The sequence below is a fragment of the Palaemon carinicauda genome, chromosome 27, assembly GCF_036898095.1.
Source record: "Palaemon carinicauda isolate YSFRI2023 chromosome 27, ASM3689809v2, whole genome shotgun sequence".
NCBI lineage: Eukaryota > Metazoa > Arthropoda > Malacostraca > Decapoda > Palaemonidae > Palaemon > Palaemon carinicauda.
This window is the reverse complement of record NC_090751.1, coordinates 42,079,304-42,101,714: the sequence shown is the minus strand read 5'-3', so window position 1 is coordinate 42,101,714 and position 22,411 is coordinate 42,079,304. Positions and strand designations below refer to the sequence as shown.

General features: G+C 41.7%; 1 long non-coding RNA gene across 1 annotated transcript in view; it reads right to left on the bottom strand.

Moving 5' to 3' along the window:
- The window catches only part of LOC137620703 (uncharacterized), a 48,908-nt gene that overhangs the window by 3,854 nt on the left and 22,643 nt on the right, over positions 1-22,411 (bottom strand). Inside the window, exon 2 of the long non-coding RNA XR_011040102.1 lies at positions 17,036-17,173. This is a non-coding gene — a long non-coding RNA (uncharacterized lncRNA). The remainder of the gene's footprint in view (positions 1-17,035; positions 17,174-22,411) is intronic.

The following is a 22,411-nucleotide window of genomic DNA, read 5'->3' as shown; positions in this document are numbered from 1 at the left end:
CGAATGCCATGAGCTCAATGTGGGGCCCCTGGCAGCGCTTCCCCGAGGATTTATAGGCTTTAAGGGTAACTTCATGCAACCAAAAAGAGATGAGTGTTCTTAGAAATCTTTTTGGTGTGTCCTGTACTCACAAATAGATTAGAGATCAGTGGTCAGTGAGGAGCCATTCTTTAAAGGTATTTTCAGACAACCCTTAAGAACATATACAGACCATCAGTTACCTCTCTAGGAGATGAGATGGTAAGAGTCCAATCTGGTATCTTTAATGAGTGGGTTTTGAGTTTTTGCCACAAACTTTGGAACAAAGGAAAGAGGTTTTCCACCTCTTGGAATATGAGATATGGTAACACAAGCCATTCAGTTTGCTCACACTCTTGGCTGATGCCAGGACTAGAAGAAAAACAGTCTTCAGGTCAGGTCTCGGTCTGCAGCCATATTTAAAGGCTCGTAAGGTGATATCTTAAGGGTTGAGGACCCTCATCACATTCCAAGATGGTGGTTCAAGATTCCATGGTGGGCAGGTTTGTTCAAAGCTCCTAATAAGATCAGACAGCTCCCATGAGGAAGAGAGATCCATTCCCTTCAGTTTAAAAACTTGGCTCAAGGCTGAGTGATAGCCTTTCATTACTGTAACAGAGAAACTTCTCTTTCTGCAGGACAACACCAAGGCTGTAGGAGGGTGTGATCTCTGGGATCATTGGCTCTTTAGAACCCAATACAGTGAGTGAAAGAGCATCCTTCCAAAGGGAATCAGTTTCTCTAGGGAGGTTATGTGTCTGGAGTTTCTGCTAAGAATGAGCTGGGAGAGATTCCCTTTCACAAAGGATTCTGCCATTTGTCTGGGCCTCTGTACCCTGTTTGACGATGGAAACAATATGGCCCAAAGGGAGTATGAACATACTGAGGTATACAAGTCACTGCTGGAGAATGAGACTGGACTTCTAGGTTCAACTAGACTCCCAACTACCTAAAAAAGTCTAGGAGATTTCTGTAGCACAGTAGCCGAGATCCGAGTCCGCCAAGAGAAGCCAGTCGTCCAGATACCTTAGCAGCCTGATATCCATGGCATGAACCCAAGCTGAGACCAGAGCAAAGTTTCTGGTAAAGAGCCAAGGCACTATGGACAAGCCAAAAAATATGACCTTGAAGTGGTAGATCTTGTTTCTGAAGGGGAATCCAAACTACTTACTGGCTTTGGGATGGATAGGGATCTGAAAATGTGTGCTTTTCAGGTCTTTGGTTAGCAAAAAGTTGTTCTTTCTGATGGCCTGGAAAACGGTACACAGGGTCTCCATCTTGGATGTTATTTGGAGCACAAACTGGTTCAAGTGACAGAGGTCTATGACGGGTTTCAGCCTCCTGAGAGCTTCTTTACCAATAAGAGGCTGCTGAAGGTGTGAGACCTGTCCAGTACCTCATCTATGGCCCCTCTGACCAGTATTTTAGACACCTCCACCTCTAGAAGATCTCTTGAGATCCTCTTGAATAATATGGTGTGACTGTCAAAGTCTGAGCTAATGGGGGAGAACCTCTACTATCCAAGGGTCAACCTTAAAAAATGGACATCTGTCCCAATGGCTCTGCATGCATTACCCTATTGGTTGTGAGTCGGGGGATTTCCCCGACCTAGCAGGAGCCATGATGGCCTTTACCCTTTTGCCGGAAGAAGTGACCCCTCCAGCAAAAGTTGGGGTTCTGATCTTGCCATTTTGGTTGTTGACTGTCTACTGGTGGCAGAAGTCAGCGATGTTGACCCTGTTTAAAAAGGGATTTTGACGAAGGAAAAATCTATTTCTGGGGAGAGACCTGTGACGCCCGGCGAAAAAGTCCTTCTTTGTACTTTTTCTGATATAAATCTTCCAAATATACCAGAGAAAATTAAAAGCATGGAATGCAGAGGTTACAACCCTCGCGCGAGCACCTTGTTGGTGTCGTATATCTAACAAGGGCGTTTGTAAAACACTATTCACAGGCTGTCTTCCATTTAGATAATCCCTTCATCAAAGGGGGAGGGCCGTGACAGGCCCTAGAGAATACAGTTGGGTTACCCTACCGACACCCACCACTCGCGCTCACTAGGTCATCCTTCTGCAAGAACATATGGCTTGGCAAGGAAAGGGTGGGTCCGTACAAAAATCATCGGGAAGGGTTTCGCCGGGCGTCACAGGTCTCTCCCCAGAAATAGATTTTTCCTTCGTCAAAATCCCTTTTCTGGGTCGAACCTGTGACGGCCGGCGAAAAAGTACCAGAGAATGCCTTCCAAGCCCAATAAATTAATAACATAATGAGGAGAATACAATCACCATGTACGACAATACTATGATATAATAAAGTAATCGTCCAATTACCAACCAGCCAAATGACATAGGGAACGTAAGGTTAAATAATAATGACGACAAGGAACCAACTGAGTGTCGAATCGCAAAAGGCATCAAACCTTACATGTCTAAGTATATCTAAACATTAAAGGAACGGTAACTACAATAACAGTTAAACCATAGGAATTAAACATGGCAAATATCATAGGGCTAACGAACTACCAAGGAGAGCGGCGACGTGGTGTGAGTGGCGGGTAGGAGGGAGAAGAGAAGAGATGGAAGAAAGGAAGAAGAGGAGATTAATGGGGAGAGATAAGGCTCCCCTCTGCCATCGTTGGGTATTTAAGGGCCTGTAAGATCTTTAGATATTGGCGTTTGACAACCATAGGGGATTTCCAACCCGTATATTTTTTAAAATCACCAAAGTCCCTGTTCTGGAAATCATTGTTGGAGGCATCTACTGTCCGTATATCATGAGCCTGGGGAAATGATTCCGGATTAGTATGTTTAATGAAGTAGAGGATTTGTTGCCTGATACCGTGAATGGAAATAGTACCTCCTTGTTCCCTGATAACCAAGGAGCCAGACGAGCGGGTGGCAGTTCTAGCTAAAAAGGGGCTTGAGAGTGTGACTGTACACGGAGAAAAATCCTGGGGATGAAGAATAATCTTCCGAGAGGAGCACCTATTTTGCGGATCCTCATTTTTTAGCTAGGGAAGCTTTGTCTGGAAAGGAGTACTTCGGCTGAAGGGAGGAAATCTATGTTTTCCGGGTTTCGTGAGAGCTGCTAGTTCTGATGTTCCATCACCTGAAGCTATAGCCGTTAGAAATAAAGTCTTCCTAAGAAGAGTGATATAAGAGCAGGATTCATTGTCCGTGTCCATCGCAAGTTTGAGAACACCGTTCAGAGACCAAGAGTCCTTTTGTGGCCGAACCGAAGGTAGAAGCCTAGCACATGTTTTTGGGGTTGATGAGAAATAGGAATCAGCTAGGTTAATGTTGAACCCAACAAGGTAGATCTTCTTCAAAGCTGACTTGATGGTGGTTAAAGTGCTAACTGTTAGGCCTTTGTCAAATAGGAACCTCAAGAAAGAGATGGCTAAATGCGGGGACATACGAGTATGGTCTGCACTCTTAGGGGACCTACTAGTTGTTAACGGCCGAATCATATTGGCGAATTGTCGAGTCCCTTTTTTTGTCCCATTCGATGAAGAGATCGTTTCCGGTTCAATGTTCGCATCTCTACGAGCTGCCAACTTCCTGTAGTCCACAAAGTTAGAGTTTTGGCTATCCTTGAGTAATCTGACACAGTGAGTTTGGATACTCGGGTCAGTTTGAGGAACGGGATCCGGATGGGACTGAGTTTCAACTCGAGGAGGAGAGGAAACCAACTGTTCTTGGCCAGTGAGGTGGTACTAAAGCCACTGCGCCCGGGAAGGAGCGTAGTTTGTGTAAAAGTTTTTAGAAGATTCCCTGGGGGAGATAGGGAAATCTTCTTCTAATGGTTCCAATCCCGGGGTAATGCGTCCATGGCATAAGCCCGAGGGTCCAGGGTTGGGGTCACATAACAAGGAAGTTAGTGATTCATCTGAGTTGCGAATAGATCTACCTGGAGGCCTGGAACGAGCCTGAGTATCCACCGGAATGAAATTATGTCTAGAGACCATTCTGACTCCAGTGGATCCGTCCTGGATAGTGAGTCCGCTCTCACATTCTGGCCTCCCGCTAGGTGAGGTGCTGACAGGAACCAGTTCTCTTCTGTTGCCCAGGCGAAGATAGTGACCAGGATCTGATTCAGGTTGGGTGACTTGGATCCTCCCCTGTTGACGTAGTGTACTGCGTCTGTGCTGTCTGACACTACTCTGATGTGGGTCGACCTCGGAGGAGAGTCTCTCTTCAGGGTCAAGAACACTGCCATGGCTTTGAGAACAATGATATGGGACTGTTTCATGGAGAGTGACCAAGAACCTGAAACATCTGATGTTCGGAGTAATCCCCCCCATCCACTTAGAGACGCGGCTGTATGGAATGTCACTTGTGGAGGTGGGAATTGTAGAGGAACCGATTTGGAGAGGTCCTTCGGTTCGGACCATGGGTGTAGTCTCATTTTCAAGACAGAGGGGATCTTCGAGACCATGTCTCTTATAGGTACTGTAGCTCTCTTTCTCCAAACTCGATTGATGTCTTTGAGTTTGGCTTTTATTAGATCTGTTACTGAAGTGAATTGGAAAAGTCCGAGGATACTTTCTAAGGCTCTTCGGACACCTGTTTGTGTTTGAGAAAATTTTTTTTTTTTTTTTTTTTGATCTTGGAAACTATTCCTCTTACCTTTTGGAAGGGAGAGACAACGTGTGCTTCGAAAGGTCCCACTGAATGGCTAACCATTCTAAGCGGACTGATGGTTGCAGGCGAGATTTTTTGGAGATTGACCCGAAATCACAGGTTGTCGAGAAATTGGAATAATTCCTTCGTAGCTCTGTTGCCTTCTATGACCGGCCGGGCCCAAATGAGCCAACCGGCCAGATAAGCAATGATCTGTATCTCTTGGTTCCTGAGTTGTTCTAACACTCTCTCTCCTAGTTTTGTGAATATCCTGGGATCAATATTGAGGCCAGAGGGCATGTCTTGAACACAAAGGCTTTCCTGCTTAGGCGGAAACCCAGATAAGAAGAGAAGTTTCGAGCTAAAGGCGCAAGATAATAGTCGTCGGTAAGATCGACAGAGGTGGTGACGGTCCTACGGGTAAGTAAGGTCCGTACCTGAGAGATAGTCAACATCCGGAACTTGTCGCAGAGAATGTAAGAGTTTAGCTTGACAAGTCCAGGTCCACTCTCAATGCCGCCAAGCCTTTCTTCGGAATTGTGAACAGGTGGCTTTGGAACTTCAGTGATCGATCCCGTTTGATTGCTTCTTCTTGAGTAACCCTGTGGTGTACTCTTCCAGGATGGGAGTGGATTTCTGGGAGAAGGTCACTGGTGGAGGAGGAGGACCTTGTGACCATTTTCACCTCAAACCTTTAGAGATTATGCTATGAGCCCACAGACCGAAGGTCCAATGGTCTCGAAAGTGGTAAAGTCTACCCCCTACCGGGACCACCGCGTTGTGAGGGGGTGAATCTAGGTACTTTCCTTCTCCGAGCCCCCTTTTTTCTAGGTCCGTCTCGATGGCGAGACTGTCTTCTACTCCTGTAGCTTCCTCTCTGGTGTCCACGAGAGGAGCCTGAGGGTTCGGATCTAGGGCTGTATGCAGGTAAAACATCCCAACGGGGTTGGGCTGTGTACCTGGGGAATCAGTGAGGTAGACCACCTGATGAGGGGGATTTGGATGCATAGACGTCGAATCGGAGGGAGGCTGTGATGACGAGTGGGTAACCGACTATCGATTCCTGTCTGATAGAGGCCTCAGACAGAACGTATTTCCCACAACTAACCCGATCAGACCATCAAACGTGTAGGTCGAATTGGAAGGGCAGATCTTGGAATTATCGTAACCCCCAGACTGACAACATCCTGGTCCAGACAGATCGGGCCTGCCCTTTAGGAAATAATACTGTTACCTTCGGTACCTTGTCTAACCTAACCAAGGCAATCTCTTTCAATCGAATGAATCCGTTGAACGGGAATTCTAGTACCTGGGAGTAAATTCTAGGTCCCCCAGAGGGAGGATGTCTATGCCATCCAGATTTATGGTACCATCTATATATGGAACATGTAAGGCAAATCTCTATGCGTTGTTTTTATCGAAGGAGGTTACTTCGATATGCCTGGGGCTGTAGGGGGAAACTTCTGAGTTCCTGAATGGATCTGACTCACTACCATACTTTTGAGCTCCGTCATAGCCCCTTGGTTTTCCCTAGAATGTGTTGCTTTTAGCAGTCACGGTTTATGCAGGGTAACATGAACATCAGGATCCATTAAGGGTCCTAGGTCGGTGACGTAGGTAATTGCAAAGCTGAAGGCTCAAAATTCATCCCCACCTACCTGCCCGTCCATGGGGTCGTCGTCCAACCTTAGAGAGGACACTCTGAGGAGATAGGGACCTCTAGATGGAGCATTTCTTCCCAACCTTGATAACCAAGGGCGGAGAGCCTCTCTTGCAGGCCAGAGAGATTCATCATCATCCTGACGGGAACCATGTAGGCGAACCTTCTGTAAAAGAAAGGGGACATAAGTCTGGATGTTCCTTGAACTTTGGTTAGTGATCCTATTCACAGGCTGGGATCAACTGTACAACTCATAAAAATCATTTTTAAAGAAAAATCATTTAATGTACTATCTTTTGGGGTATAGTTCGACACTTGTATTCATGAAATGTGACACTGTTGGCGCATCCGCCACAGGTTGGCCACCCCTGACTCAGACGTTCAGAACCGGGTCTAACATTATTTACTGGCTATTAGTATTCTATTGATTCATCTGTTCACTGACCAGAGTTTCAAGGAACAGTAGATAGCCTCTCATGGCATGGTTAGTCTCGACCCGGCCCTTCATTAGAAGGGGCCAACGTTTGGTTCCCAGTACTGAGTGGAAACTTATTTCTATTTGAACACTATGTTGTATGGATATTTATTCATATTTAGGCATAGTTAGAATTGAATATGTATAAATATAGGCATAATCAATTTATTTCTATTTGAACACGATGTTGTATGAATATTTATTCATATTTAGGTATAGTTAGAATTGAATATGCACAAATATAGGTACAATCAATTTATTTCTATTTGAACACTATGTTGTATGGATATTTATTCATATTTAGGCATAGTTAGAATTGAAAATGCATAAATATAGGCATAATCAATTTATTTCTATTTGAACACGATGTTGTATGGATATTTATCCATATTTATACATAGTTAGAATTAAATATATGCATAAATATAGGCATAGTTATGTTCATATATTTTTATTTGGACTTTCAAGAATAACTAATGAATATTACCAACGCAAATTCAAAGTGTCATTAAAGTAAGTACAGTTTACTTTGTATTCATGTTAAATCCTTTCCTTTACAGCAAAACAAGAGATTGGCCACCCGTGGTCTGAGTGAGCTCTGTCTGTAACGGAGCTCCGGTAACAATCCCCGGTACAAAGGTCCGTCATAGTGACAACGTGAACACCAGAGGAAAACTAATATTAACCTCAATGCTGATCGCCTGTACAATATCCGGTTAAGCCGGAGATTCGATGAAAAGGAATGTAATAACGATATTGTGATTATTTATGAAAAAGGGGTTCATACCCTGATTCTGATCGTCTGATTGATCTCTGTTTGTAACGGAGAACTAGTGACAAAGGTCCGTCATCGTGAAAACGTGATCCTTAGCGGTACGATAACATTCTCTAATACTGAATGTTTGTGTTATCTCCAGTGAAGCCGGAGATTCGATGAAAAAGGGACCGTAATAATGAAACTGTTTAGTCTTCATCGGTATCACATTGTTAACTCCGGTTCTGGCCGTCTGCTTGATCTCTGTTTGTACCGGAGATCCGGTAGCAAAGGCCCGTCACCGTGATATCGTGACCGTTCCCGGTACGATAACATTAACCTCAATGAATGATTGTGTTATCTCCCGTGAAGCCGGCCGTAACGGTGTAATTATGATCAAACATGACAAAGGTTCGTGTGTAAAAGGCTTCAGCCGGAGTCCGAGTGCCGGATTACACCGTTGCACTCCAAAATCTGCTCCTGAACGTTAACTAGTTCTCACCCAATGAGTATCCATATAGCGGAGCATAACTCAAGGCGGAGCTAAGCATAACTTCGGAGCTAAGGGTGTCGGTATAAAACGACCCCAATTAATGACTCATACACTAACGTACCTATTAATATTGTTAGCTATATTAACAGTAACCACATCAATAAAAACGTTTATAATATTAAACGTACTATCATCAACTCTGATACTAAGAGGAGGCTTGAATAACTCGTGATCGTATAAAAACGGAGAACGGGAAATTCACCTCTCTTACTCGAGCTAACAAAGAAAACGAGAGAAGGAATAACTCATATCTGTAGAACAGGGAACGAGCAGTCTCTGTTTTCGCTCTCAAGGTTACATAATAAAAAACTAACATCACACAATAAAACAAGAACATTAATAAAATTGATTGCTTTTCTTAGTAATAACCAAGAACGAAGAATAACGTAACAAAAAAACAAGGATATAGTCTAAATCGAAGCCTCTGAGGCGAGAACAAACTAACAGACTAAATCGCTAAACTTTAATTCGCTATTCTTTAAATCGCTATTCTTCGTAGGTCCAAATTGGACTTGCAAGCAAATAAATACCATAGTAAAAATTAATGATAACACTAAAAGGCCATAAAACGTAAGTGATATAACCAAGATGACAGAGTACCAGATGGGCAAAATTAACTAGAATATTTACCGAAGCGAACATAACCCAAAATGGCTGCCGATACCTCGGCAAGACAATCGCTTCCAAAACTAAAAACCACCATATTGGAAACAGAACAAATGCCCGGTACTGTCAAAAGCTGCCAAAACAAACTATGGTACTTAACATTGGTAAGGGTGAAGTATCAACGTCAGTCATGTTGAATTAACGACAATCACTTCGAAAAACACTGGGCAAAACACTTATCAACTTTGCTGGCTAGTCCAAAAGAGAAGGATGACCTAGTGAGCGCGAGTGGTGGGTGTCGGTAGGGTAACCCAACTGTATTCTCTAGGGCCTGTCACGGCCCTCCCCCTTTGATGAAGGGATTATCTAAATGGAAGACAGCCTGTGAATAGTGTTTTACAAACGCCCTTGTTAGATATACGACACCAACAAGGTGCTCGCGCGAGGGTTGTAACCTCTGCATTCCATGCTTTTAATTTTCTCTGGTATATTTGGAAGATTTATATCAGAAAAAGTACAAAGAAGGACTTTTTCGCCGGCCGTCACAGGTTCGACCCAGAAAGGAGTCTGTTGAGGGGCAGGCATCCTAGAAGCCATGCTCTTCTCATTAAGGAGGATTGCTTGGCTTTTTTTGCCTTCTCGATTGATCTCTGCAAGAGGAAACACCAATGAGTAGTCCACAACGTTAAGAGTTACGCAGGTATACTGTAGCACATTTCTAGGGGACAACTGCGTGTAGTACCTGGCCAAGACAACATCTCTAGGCTTAAGGTCACAGTTTCCCAACAGGAAGATAGTCTGATGGAGAAGGAACTCCAAGGCCTTACACCTTCCAACCTTGACACTTTCTACATCAGGATTCTTCATAATTTCTGTGAATGCAAAGTGTAACACTTCTGCTAACCAGTGGTACAGCCAGGAGCAAGCCTTAATAGCTGACATTGCAATTACCTCCATATTTTAGATCTCCGATGCTAAAAAGGTGGAGGGGAGGCTCACTATCTTATTACAAGGAATGCCCGGAATACGGGCAACAATGTCGGGATCAACAAGAAGAGGGATGGGGTGCACCTCTGAATTGATATAAAACTTTCCATGGTTGAGAAAAGGCTAAAGCTGGTATTTTGGATGATCTGGATTGTAGCGAATTCTCAGCAGCCGAGACATGATTCTTATATAGGTTGAGTTTCACAAGCTTGAGTTGACAATGATACATTAAAACCATGCTTCATGCTGTGAGATTGATGGAAAGTAGCATCTATTGCACAGCGTCTACTTGTCACCTGGGTGCATGGAAGGTCTCCTAGACCGTCTAGATGACATAAGACTCACAACTTTGAGGATATGTGATGTTGCAGATCTGGAGGTCAGAACCACAAGAGATGTGCCCATAGAACTAGTGCCTGCTCCAGCAGAGGGGTCAGGAGTCATAACAGTTAATGATGGATCATTGTGTGTAGGCTCCTGCTTAATAGTTACACAGCAAGGTTCCTACTTTGGAACAATATTGAAGGTTTTCACCTTTCCATGTGCACCTTTGCATTCTTTCCAGTGGCTCAAGCACTGAGACGAAAATGTTAAAAGAGAATGGGCGGAAACATATTTGCTCCCGTGACAAACATCTCTATCCCTGTAGGGACTGACTCTCTTGTCAGAGCTTGAAACTTGAGATAAAAAAAGACTTTTCATAAGTCCCCAGGAATGATTGTCTGGAAGCAGAATATCATGATGGGGGAAGTGCAATTTTGTTTCCCATCAGAGGATTTAGCAATCTGTGCCGAGGGAGGTTCCCCCCAAGGAAAATGAGGTAAAGGTTTTGCCGCCATTTTCCTCCTTTCTGAAAAGAAGAAATATCTGAAATTGCTACTTTCTCAGCAGCTTGAGGCACAATGGCTAGTCTCTTATTAGCTTGAAAAAAAAAAATATTTTTCTCTGCAGACCTAGGTTAAAGAATTAGGTTTATTATTATTATAATTTCATCACTGTGGTAAGTGAGGTAAATGAAAGCGAAGTAGAAACAGTATTATTGGATTGTGTTTATAACAAGAAGGATGATTGAAAAATGTGCTTGTGTTTAGGGGTATGAATAATGGAATGTGATAATTTTTTGGTTGAAGCATAAATAGTTGTAGCAAAAATAAGGGGAAATAGAATGTTGGTATGTAAAAGGGAGGTAGTTTGGGTGGAAGAGTTGAAAAAACCAGAGGTAAAAAGTGAATATCAAGAAAGGTTCGAAGTGGCATATGACAGGATGAAAGTGAGAGACTGGTGATCTAGAGGAGCAGAAGCTAGTAAAAAAAAAAATTGTTAGGCTTGCAAGTGATGTGTGTCGTAAGAGGATTCTTAGAGGCAGCATGAGGAAGGGTAGCGAATGGTGGAAGGATGGAGTGAAGATAAAAGTGGGAGAGAAAGAGAGGGGATTTGAGGAATGGCTGCATAGTAATAACATATGGCAGTATGAAAGAGATAGAGCGAAAAATGTGGAAGTAAAATGTCAGGTACCCCAGGCAATAGAGCAACTAACTGGAGGTGAGATCAGGGATTTGGTCATTCATATAAAGAGAATTAGAAGTTTTGGAAAGAAGTGAAGAATAAGGAAGGGAGGTTTGAGAGTTGAAGAGACAGTGAAAGATGGAAATGGAAGGATATTAAAAGGAGAGGAGGCAAGGAAAAGGTGAGCGGAATATTTTGAAAGTTTATTGAATGTTGAGGATAATAAGGAGGCTGATATAATTGCTGTTGAAGGTTTTGAGGTGCCATTGATGGGAGAGGAGAATGAGAGATTACAAGAGAGGAAGTGAGGAGAGCACTAGATGAAACGAGAGTAGGAAAAGCACCTGGTATGGATGGTGTGAGGCCTGAGATGTAAAATTAAGGGGGTGTGACTGTACTTGAATGGTTGGTTAGATTGTTCAATTGTGTGTTTTATGTCATCAATGGCACCAGTAGACTGGGTGTGTGCGTGTATTGTACCACGATATAAAGGTAAGGGAGATGTGCACGGTGTTGCAATTCAAGGGGTATTTGTTTGAGTGTGGTTGGAAGTGTATGGTAGAGTACCAATTAATAGGATTAAGGATAAAATAGGATACAATCCTAAAATGCAGGGTGGTTTTAGAAGAGGGGGATGTATGGGTCAGGTTTTTATAGTAAGGCAGATATGAGAGAAATATTTAGCAAAAATTAAGGCAGTATATGTTGCATTTATGGAACTGGAGAAAGCTTATGAATAGAGTTGATAGGGAAGTGATGTGGAATGTGATGAGGTTATATGGAATTGTTGCTGCAAGCAGTAGAGTTAATACATAGGCAATAAAGCACGTGTTAGGATAGGGAATGAAGTGAATGAGTGGTTTCCAGTGAGAGTGGAGCCGAGATAGGGTTGTGTGATGTCACCAGGGCTGTTCAATTTGTTTGTCGATTGATCTGTACAATGTGAATGCTAGAATGCTTGGTCAAAAATTGAAACATAAATGAATTGGATGATGAGTGGGAGTTGAATTAGTTGTTATTTGCGGATAATACTTTATTGGTTGCAGACTTGGAGAAGCTGTGTCAATTAGTGAGTTTTGAAGGGTGTGTGGAAAAAGGAAGTTGCGAGTTAATGCGGGTAAGAGTATGGTTATGAGATGTACGAAAAGGGAAGGTGATGCTACACTGAATGTCATCTTGAATGGAGTTACTTGAAGTGAATCAGTTCAAGTACAGTACTTGGGTTCTGATGTTGCTGCAAGTGGAAGCAAATGTACATCAGACAGTGATAAAGGATGAAAAGTTTTGGGGGCAGTGAAGGGAGTGGTAAAGAATATATGGTTAAGGATAAATGTAGAGTTCTGTATGAGAAAGTGATTGTACCAACCGCGATGTTCTGATCGGAGTTGTGGGGAATGAAGAGTGACAGAGTCAGAATTTAAATGTGTTCGAGATGAAGTGTGAGAAGTATGGCTGGTGTATCTCAATTGGATAGTGTTAGGAACAAAATAGCAAGGGTGAGAAGAATGGGAGTGAGAAATTAACTAGCAGCTAGTGGTTTATAAATGTGTTATGGTGGTCTGTTCATGTAGAGAGGATGGAAAATGGTTGTCTGCTGACGAAGGGGATGAATGCTAGAGTTGATGGGAGAAAAGCAAGAGGAAGGACAAGGTTTGAATGGATGGATGGAGTGAAGAAAGCCCTAGGTGACAGGATGATAGATGCGAGGCAAAAGTGTGCGCTAGAAACAGGAATGAATGGCGAGTAATAGTGTCGCAGTTCCGAGGGGCACTGCTGCTACCCCGGGTCACCTTGGTGTCGCTGATTTGTGGTGGGAAAATGGCGGAGGGTGGGCTATGGCATCCTAGCAGTACCAACCAACTTGGTTGAGTTCTTTGTCCAGCAAAGAGGAATGATGAGAAGATATATCCACTTTTTTTTTGGGGTACCTTGGAAAATTTGAAGAGGAGCCTTGGTAGATGGATGAATTTCATCTTAAAGACGGGATGTCTGATAGATTCGGAGCTTGTGAGCTTGAATCAACTTGGGTATCAACCGAATATGAAGAAAGTGCACATTCATAAGGCACCTCTGCACATCCACATGCTTAGGTCACAACACGATCTGGTCACATGTCCCCAAGAGTGTGATAAGATGGCAGCATAATCAGGATGCATGCTTGTGCGCACAAATGGCTACCTTGGAAAATTGGAAGTGCCATGGTAGATGGATGGATTTCATCTAAGACACAGGATATCTGATAAATTCAGAGCTTGTGAGCTTGAAGGAACTTGGGTATCAACTGAAGATGAAAAAAGTGCACGTTCATAAGGCACCTCTGCACGTCCATGTGCTTGGGTCACAACATTATCTGGTCATGTGTCCCCACGAGTGTGTGGTAAGATGGCAGCTTAAATAGGATGCATGCTTGTGCGCAGAGATGGTAGCATAGTTTGTTACATCGGCAAGTAAGCTGAAATCTCGCTAATTCATGTGGTTGAGCCGTGAGGATGGAACATTGTTGATGCCGTTACAAGTCTTGTCTTACGTAATGTGTGTTGGGAGGGGGATGCTGTGTTCATATTCAGATAAAGAGGTCAAACCTGTATAGTAGAATTTGTTGTGGACACTTCTTTGGATGTCCAAACAACGTCTAAAAAAATAATGAAGGTTTCTTGGGCGACCCCAAAGATCTTACTATGGAGAAAGTGATGTTGCGGGACCCTCAGTGTACTTGGTAAGCCAGACTCGTGTAAGAGCCAGAGAGAAGTAAGTATCTTCCAAGAGGGCTGCTCCTGTACGGAGTACACGCATTCTCATTCAGCACATGGGAAGATGTTATTGTAAGAGTGTGGGTTGAAATCTTCAACACTAACTGGAGAATCCTCCAAAAGAAATAAGTCACCGAAGTTCTGAAAATCTTAAATAAAATGTTTACCATTGAGCATGCTCATGGATAATCTGGAACTAAAGTACAGGCTCTGCTGAGGCAAAAGACAAAAGGATCAGTATTAGGTAGCGACTCATATTCAATGTTCCCCACGGATAACAAAACATTGACAAAGGTTTCACTAATTTGAAAATAATGAATATTACGGTTGTCACTTTAGGTTACTGAGTTCCCTGGTTGCTCTGGTCAAGGTGATTCAGGGCGGGAGAGCTCATGCATCGCATGAAGTAGCTTGCGCTTCTTGGTCTTAACCAAAGATGATGTGGAGGGTATCAATCCCTCTTAGTTCTCTTCTTGTGATGTGCACGATACTTCTCCCACTGGGAGGGCAGCCACTCCCTGCAAAATTCACAAGGTAAATCAAACAAACACCACTTACCACAGCCATTTGGCCATAAGGGATGCGGATGGACTCCAACCAATTTCAAGATTTCAAATAGGTGGCCTTCAAAGTCAGGGCAGGTTCGCATAGTACCTGAAAGCCGCTCATTTCACAAGACACTGAAAACAATAAAAATAATCCAACATGGAGTTGTGATCATGGTGTGGGAGGGAAATCCATCCTGGATAGCAACCAGTAGTAATGTAATTCAATCTCTCAGATGTATGAGTGCACTACCTAGCCAAAGGATTTCCTGCTAACCACACACAATTGCTAGTAAATTCACATTACCGGAAAGAGAACAAATGCCCCGGTACTGTAAAAAGCTGTCAAAACAAACTATGGTACTTAAAATTGGTAAAGGTGAAGTAGCAGCGTCAGTCATGATGAATTAAAGCCAAAAACGGGAAAAAACACCAAGAGCACAAACAAAACGACTAAGCGAGCAAGTTCAAAACAGAAAGATGTCCTAGAGGGCGGTCGTGTTAGGTGTCGGTGGCGTGGTCCAAGTGTGGTTTCTAGGGCCTCAGTTACAGCCCTTCCCTTTGATGAAGGAATTATCTAAATGGAAGACAGCCTGTGAATAGTGGTTTTCACACGCCCCTGATGTATACACGACACCCACAAGGTGCACGCGCGAGGGTAGTAACCTCTGCATTCCATGCTTTTCTCTTTCTCTGGTATATTTGGAAGATTTATATAAAAAAAGTGTAAAGAAGGACCCTTTTCACCGGCCGTCACAGGTCTCTCCCCAGAAATAGATTTTTCCTTCGTCAAAATTCCTTTTTTGTTCTTCAGGTCGTAGCAAAAATGACTTGGGAGTAAACCCATTTAAATGACTCACAAGTTTCTATTAGTGTAGGAATAACGGGAAATAATTCCCTTCACAGATATTAAAAATTATTCTATTCATGAATTTCCTTGCTTCCCATTAAACTAGATGAATGGCTTAAATGCTCAAACAATATGTAAACCTTTTTAAAAATTGGAAAGTGAAATATTTAAAGAGGACATTTGGTTCCCTTTTCAACTTAAATATATGGAATGCAATTCTAATACTGGGGACTCGTATGAAATTTTTTGTTATACAGAATATCTGCCATTATTGCAAGAGGAAAATACTCAATTATAATTTTCAGCTTAAAACTATATTTATGATAGCAATGCACGTGTTAATTGCTAGAATATAAGTTATTCTTCCACCCCCTCACCCAAGAGAAAAGTGAGCAGCATTGGTAAGACGAGCCTAATTAGAGAGCCAGACTTTTTGTTGTACAATCTTAATATCAACTTATAGCTTTTAAGAGACCATAGACCTACTGTACTATCGATTCGATGTTGTGTAGAAGAAAATTCAAGGGCAGTTACTAATAATTGGATGGCAGTTACTAATAATTGAATGACAGTCAAAAGACAGGCGAAATGGTATACAAAGACAAAGAAGAATGGTTTTCATAGTTGAAAGAATTAGTTACAGGTTATATTCACATGCAATTAATGTGCGTTAAGATACAAATTCTAGAATTAATTTGAATCGTTGCTAAAAAGATGTGTTACTGTATATTAGTTTCCCTTCAGTCACACATTTAGATAACTTGTTTACAATACTTTACATAATTCTAAAATTGATACAATCTAGAATTATGTTAAGAGGCCCAGAGGAAAGTGACATTTGATTTAACATGAAGTTAATGAGAATTGAAAACATTTTTTGTAAATTTCTTAGGAAGTAGTCCTTTCTCATTTACCTCTGTTGTTAATGATCAATATCTTCCTTTCTCAAAATTATTTACAATAATACATTATATAAAACCAATTCATTTAACGTTACCTATAATGAATCTTACTGATTATTTTAGGAGGCAACAAGAATCCATTAACATTGGGTATATTCAATTTAAAATAATTATGAAATTACAATCCCAATTTTCATCAGAGTCAAAAGAGCTCATAAATGTAAATTTGGACCTAATTTTCAAGCTAAATTTTGGGCGTTTAGAATTTACTAGACAAAAACAGCATCACTTACATTTAACGCATATAATTAAAAACTAAAATTAGCTTTATATGCACTGACTCTCTCAAGATTAAGAGCTAATATAACACTTGTTATTAAACTGAGTAAAAGTTAATAGTTTTAATAATTAAATTCACTGCTTCTGGAAATAAATATGCTTTGACAAAACTTGAAATAATCTGGTAATGCTCATTGTAAAAATTTATATTACTTATTTACTGTAACTTAACTACTTTTTTATCTTCATTAGTGATTGCTATTGAACATATGGGATGTAAATGGAGTGCCTATTGTAGCACACAACCCCCTAAAATCTCAATTGAACATTTAAAAGATATTTGTAGTCGCTGTCATTTCTCATAAGGGTATTTCAGTACTCCAGAACAGTTTGAAGAGAGTGGCTGCTTCAAGTTGAGACGATTCAGTACTCAATTGAGACGATTCAGTACTCCTTTTGAAATTAGAAATTTAATCGATTAATTAGTCTTCCTTGGAAACTTTCTAGATTTTCTTCTGTAGTTAATACCAGATTATTCGCTACCAATCTCCATCTTGATGTCATTAGGAATGTCTCGTTATACTTGAGTGTATATTTGCCGTGTAATATCTTGTTTGGAGCAGGATGCTACAAAACTATATTCTCCCTTCTTTCAATGATTCTACTCTGAAAATTAAAATAAGATGTTAATTATATAGATATATCAGTATTATTCAAATATATTACTGTACTGTGCAATTCAATATAACGATACTTAAATGTAAAAAATTCTGCATGATAAACTACAAAGAATATAAAATATTCTAATGTAATAAATGTAAAACAGTGGTAATGACAAACTAGTTAGTCCATGAAATCTATAACAGTACGGTAAATATTACAACCAAAAGAATATCTCGCAAAAGTATTACCACTTAAATCCTAATAAAATATTTCACAACAACAACAGAATGACTGGCATGCAGAAATACTCTTGACTAACAGCAGCTCCCCTAATACTTCAAACTTTTCAAGAGCTACTCAATAAACCTTATTTCCCTGACTAAAACATCCCACCACAGAGGATACCTAGTCAAAACGCGCACAATACTCATAAAATATTTATAGAAAAGTACAGTAGGAGTAAATTGAAAAAAAGGGGAATTAATGACTGTACACAAATTCAAGAGTAGAATATTACTTTGTATACAAGAATATAGTATTGTGCATATACTGTTTTTGTTTTCACATTCCCAAAACAGAAAAATACAACCTGCAACTCCTTAAATTTATCACGCAAATGCATCACTCCCATACTAGATATGGCATACTAAATTTTCATTATACACTACTGTATATTGCAACGATCCCATAAACTAACCACAGCTCATATGAATAGATTTATCCGAATGGATATTTGGATAACCTTCAATCAATGAACCAGCTTATTCTACCTGGTGTCACCATCTTGCTTCATCTTGATTTAAACTGTGGAAAAATTTACCACACACACACACACACACACACTGACTCACTAACCTAGTCTCGATTAGCTCATTGACAAACTTATTCAGTGTTAGTTTTTTTGACTTACAGGGCATACTTCATAGCCTATATGGACTAACTTATCCAAAACTACTGTATTACACTGACAACCTGGTCTTGCTACTATCGTCTTTAATATTCATAAAAAAAAATTTGGAAAAAATTTGTATTTTTCCTAACATACAAACCTGGAGCTATTCATAGGGTATTACTTTCGGCAACGCTGAAAACTAGCCAAGACAATTTTAGTGAGGGATAACTACCCCACCTGTTAGTTAGTGGAAGGGGGTGGGGTAGACGGCTACCCAGATCACTCACACCTGTCGGCTGAGTAACCACTTTTGCTTTCTGGCAGGACTTCTAGGGGGACAGGGTAGTGGGCAATTTGTATAAATAGCTCCAGGTTTGTATGTTAGGAAAAATACAAATTATTTCCAAATTTGTTATTTGTTCCAACACAGATACAAACCTTACGCTATTTATAGGGTGACTTACTCTTAGGAGGGAGGAAGTCCTACCAACTGGCCTTGGTTATGACCCGGGGTTCTCTGTAATTGATCTTTGATCTAATTACTAGGAACCTTACCCTCGCTAAAATCAAAGTAGTTACAAGGTAACACACTGATAGAGGTCTGCAGAAGCTTGTGTGAGAGACTAGTGGCTTGTCTTTACGTAGGAGCTCGAAGATAAGCACGAGTTCTAAGACATATTGGTGACGTAACAAAGTATACATTAAAACTCAGGATGCACAAGGGAAATTAATTTTACCTGCAGAGGGGCAAGGTTAGCTATGCTGAGGTCTTGCGGAGCTGCTGAGGTGTTCAGCCATTCTTTTCGCAACTGGTTGCGAAAAGCCTCTCTGTGTGAGGTGGTGCTAGATAATCTCCAGGTGTGAAGCCGAAGCGATGCTACAGCTTTGTGGAAGATGTTGGCATGTGGTTGTTTGAGGAGATCATGTTGTGGAGGGGGAGCTCCCTCGGGATCTCCGTGAGGAGATGCAGAAGGTCTGGGAACCATTCTGCGTGATGCCATAGCAGAGCTATCAGGGTCATTTGCAAGTTGTTGCTTGCTCATACCTGGTTGAGGACTTTTCTCATCAGACTGAACGGGGGGAAATGCGTAAACGTCCAGGTTTATCCACCTTTGTTGGAAAGCATCTTGCCAAAGAGCTTGGGGATCTGGGACTGGGGAGCAGTACAACGGGAGCCTGAAATTCAGGGCCGTTGCGAATAGATTCACAGTCAGGGAACCTCACAAAGTCAGGACTCTGTTGGCTATCAGAGGATTCAAAGACCACTCGGTGCCAACTATCTGAGTCGCTCTGCTCAGCTTGTCCGCTAGCACATTCCGCTTGCCCGGAATGAAGCGAGCTGATAGTCAGTGAGTTGTCTTCTGCCCATCTGAATATCTCTACTTCAAGATGGCACAGCTGCTGTGAAAAGGTATTGCCCTGTTTGTTCAGATAAGCCACTACCGTGGTGCTGTAGCTCATCAACACCACGGAGTGCCCTGCCAGGACCTGGTGGAACTCTTTGAGGGCCAGAAAGGCTGCCCTCATCTGTAAGAGATATATGTGCTGGTACCATTCTGATTCAGACCATTGGCCAGAGATGTAATGGTGCAGCATGTGAGCCCCCCCATCCTTCTTTTGATGCATCCGAAAAAAGCATCAATTCTGGGGGAGAGACGAGAAGATCGACCCCTTTGCAGAGGTTTGGCTCCGCTAGCCACCAACTGAGGTCCAACTGTTCCTCTACCCATATGCGGACTAGGTAATCCCGGGAATCGTTGTACTGGTTCCACTGCGATTTCAGTTGACACTGGAGGGATCTCATCCTGATGCGAGCGTTGGGGACCAGTCGTGTCAGGGAAGAGAGGTGACCGAACCCTGATGCGAGCGTTTGGGGACCAGTCATGTCAGGGAAGAGAGGTGACCGAGAAGGCGAAGCCAATACTGCGCCTGGAGCTCTTCCCGATGGAGGAAGACCTGTGCTATCTCCCTCGGTCTCTGAATGCTTTCGTCTGATGGGAACGCTTTGCGCCTTAGGGTGTCTAATCGCATGCCTATGTATACCAGCTTTTGAGAGGGAAGCAGATGAGACTTCTCAAGGTTTACCACGATCCCCAGATCCTGTCAAAACCTTAGAAACTCGTCTCAGTGGCAGAGAAGGGCCACTTCCGAGTCTGCCGGAATCAGCCAGTCGTCCAAGTATCTTAGGAGACGGATGCCGACTCCTTCAAAACCTTAGAAACTCGTCTCGGTGGCAGAGAAGGGCTGCTTCAGAGTCTGCCAGAATCAGCCAGTCGTTCAAGTATCTTAGGAGACGGATGCCGACTCTGTGAATACTAGGGCGAATATTCTCGTGAAGACCTGGAGTGCTGTGGAAAGACTGAAACAGTACCCTGAACTGGTAATGCTTCTGGTTGAGCATGAATTTTAGATACTTCCTGGAAGACGGATGAATTGGGATCTGGAAGTATGCATCCTTTAGATCTAGAGTGCACATTAAGTCCTGTGGTCTTATCGCTTGTCTGACTGTGTCGGCCGTCTCCATCTTGAACGGTGTCTGCTCGACAAACCTGTTCAGGGCTGAGAGGTTGATGACTGGTCTCCAGTCGCCTTTCTCACAAGAAAGAGTCGACTGTAAAAGCCTAAGGACCCGTCTATGATTCACTTCACATCCTAATGGTTTTCGCTCCGCCATGTGCTCACTTCCCTTGTGGAAAAAGAAAAACTGAGAGCTTTGTACGTAGTGCCAAGCGGCAATGTTGAGCTGCGCTCAGAATCCCCGTGGTTCATTATTTCAGGGTTATTTTTTGCTATGACATGAGAAACAATAGCTATGCACTGAACGGAGTGTTTCCATCCTAATTAATTAATGACATAGATGAAATTACCTTAAATTTCAAAATAGATTGTACAGTACTTCCCTTAAATTCCCTCTTGGACACGTCTTTATGTGATGGTAGTTTAATCCTAACTGAAAGGAAGGGTGGAAAAAAATGGCTGTTGTAGAACATCCGGGAACTTGCTCATAAATATTTGGAAGCTCCTAATTGGAAGAAAAATCCAGTTAATGAAAACATCATACAGAAAAGCTGGCCAAAGCAAATTCAAGCAAGCATGCACAGTTACCACAGTAACTTGACATCAGTCTCCAAGATGTAAACAATGGACTTAAGAGTGAAAAATAGATTCACCTTCTAATCGACTGATATGTAAGTAATTATGCCCCAGCCCCTATTAAACACAGAAAAATACCAAACAAGCCGACACTCGTCCATTTCTTACAGCAAATTTGTTTCGCTAGTAGTTAAGTGCCATATATTATTAACCCAACTTGCCACATGAGAAACAAGTTGAAATTATATACATACATACATAAATGAATGTATGTATGTATGTATGTATGTATGTATGTATGTATGTATGTTGTGCCAGCACACATTTGATATATTGTATACTCAAAATACATACTAATGGAGTAATTACTCAAAAGTGTCACTATATGTGAATTGTATATTTTAAGGACACTTTTGAGTAATTACCCCATTTCTAATTCATTGCATATTTTGAATATATATCAAATGTACGCTGGCATCATGGACTTCTGTTTGGTTGACTATTTTGCCGATGTCGGTTCCAAGTCCTTTAAACCAGAAAAGTTTAAAAGTTTTTGATGATGCTATAATTTTTTTTTTGGGGGGGGGTAATTATATGATACAGTACTTTAATTTCTAACCAGATAGGCCTACATGAACCAAATATTTTTCCTATTCCCCATCTTGTGTTTTATGCATTTCTGACCATGATTATTGGGGCAAACCACCCATTCATTAGTTTTTGGACTCCCTTATATAAATACAATTATGTGGGGCCACAGTGGGAAACCGGAGTTTTTTGGGTGAGAAAATGTCATAAACAAGTGAATAGCAGCAATAATAATGGTCAGAGATGCAAAATAAGCACAAGATAATCAGTTGAAAAAAATATATGGTTCATGTACATGGCTGAAAACGAGCCAAAATGTGATTATTTAACACTTTTGAAGTTTGTAAAAGGGTACAGAGCCTAACAAACCCACCTAACCTAACATAGTGGTTCCCACGTAACCGCCCCTAGACGGGGGGGACATGGCCCCACTTCCCAGGTCACCAACGCTAGAAAACCCCCTTCCCGGGTCACAAACTATAAGTAAATCACAAATAAATCCTTACATTATGATAAAGTAAATCACAAATAATTCCTTACTTTATGATTGACATGTCTTTTTTTTCTAGGCGATCTTTACAGAAGCTTTGCAGTAGAAAATATGCTAGTCCTCCCTAAATATCAAGTCAGAATTGGACCTTTGAGGCATTATGATGCTGTCATTTTTT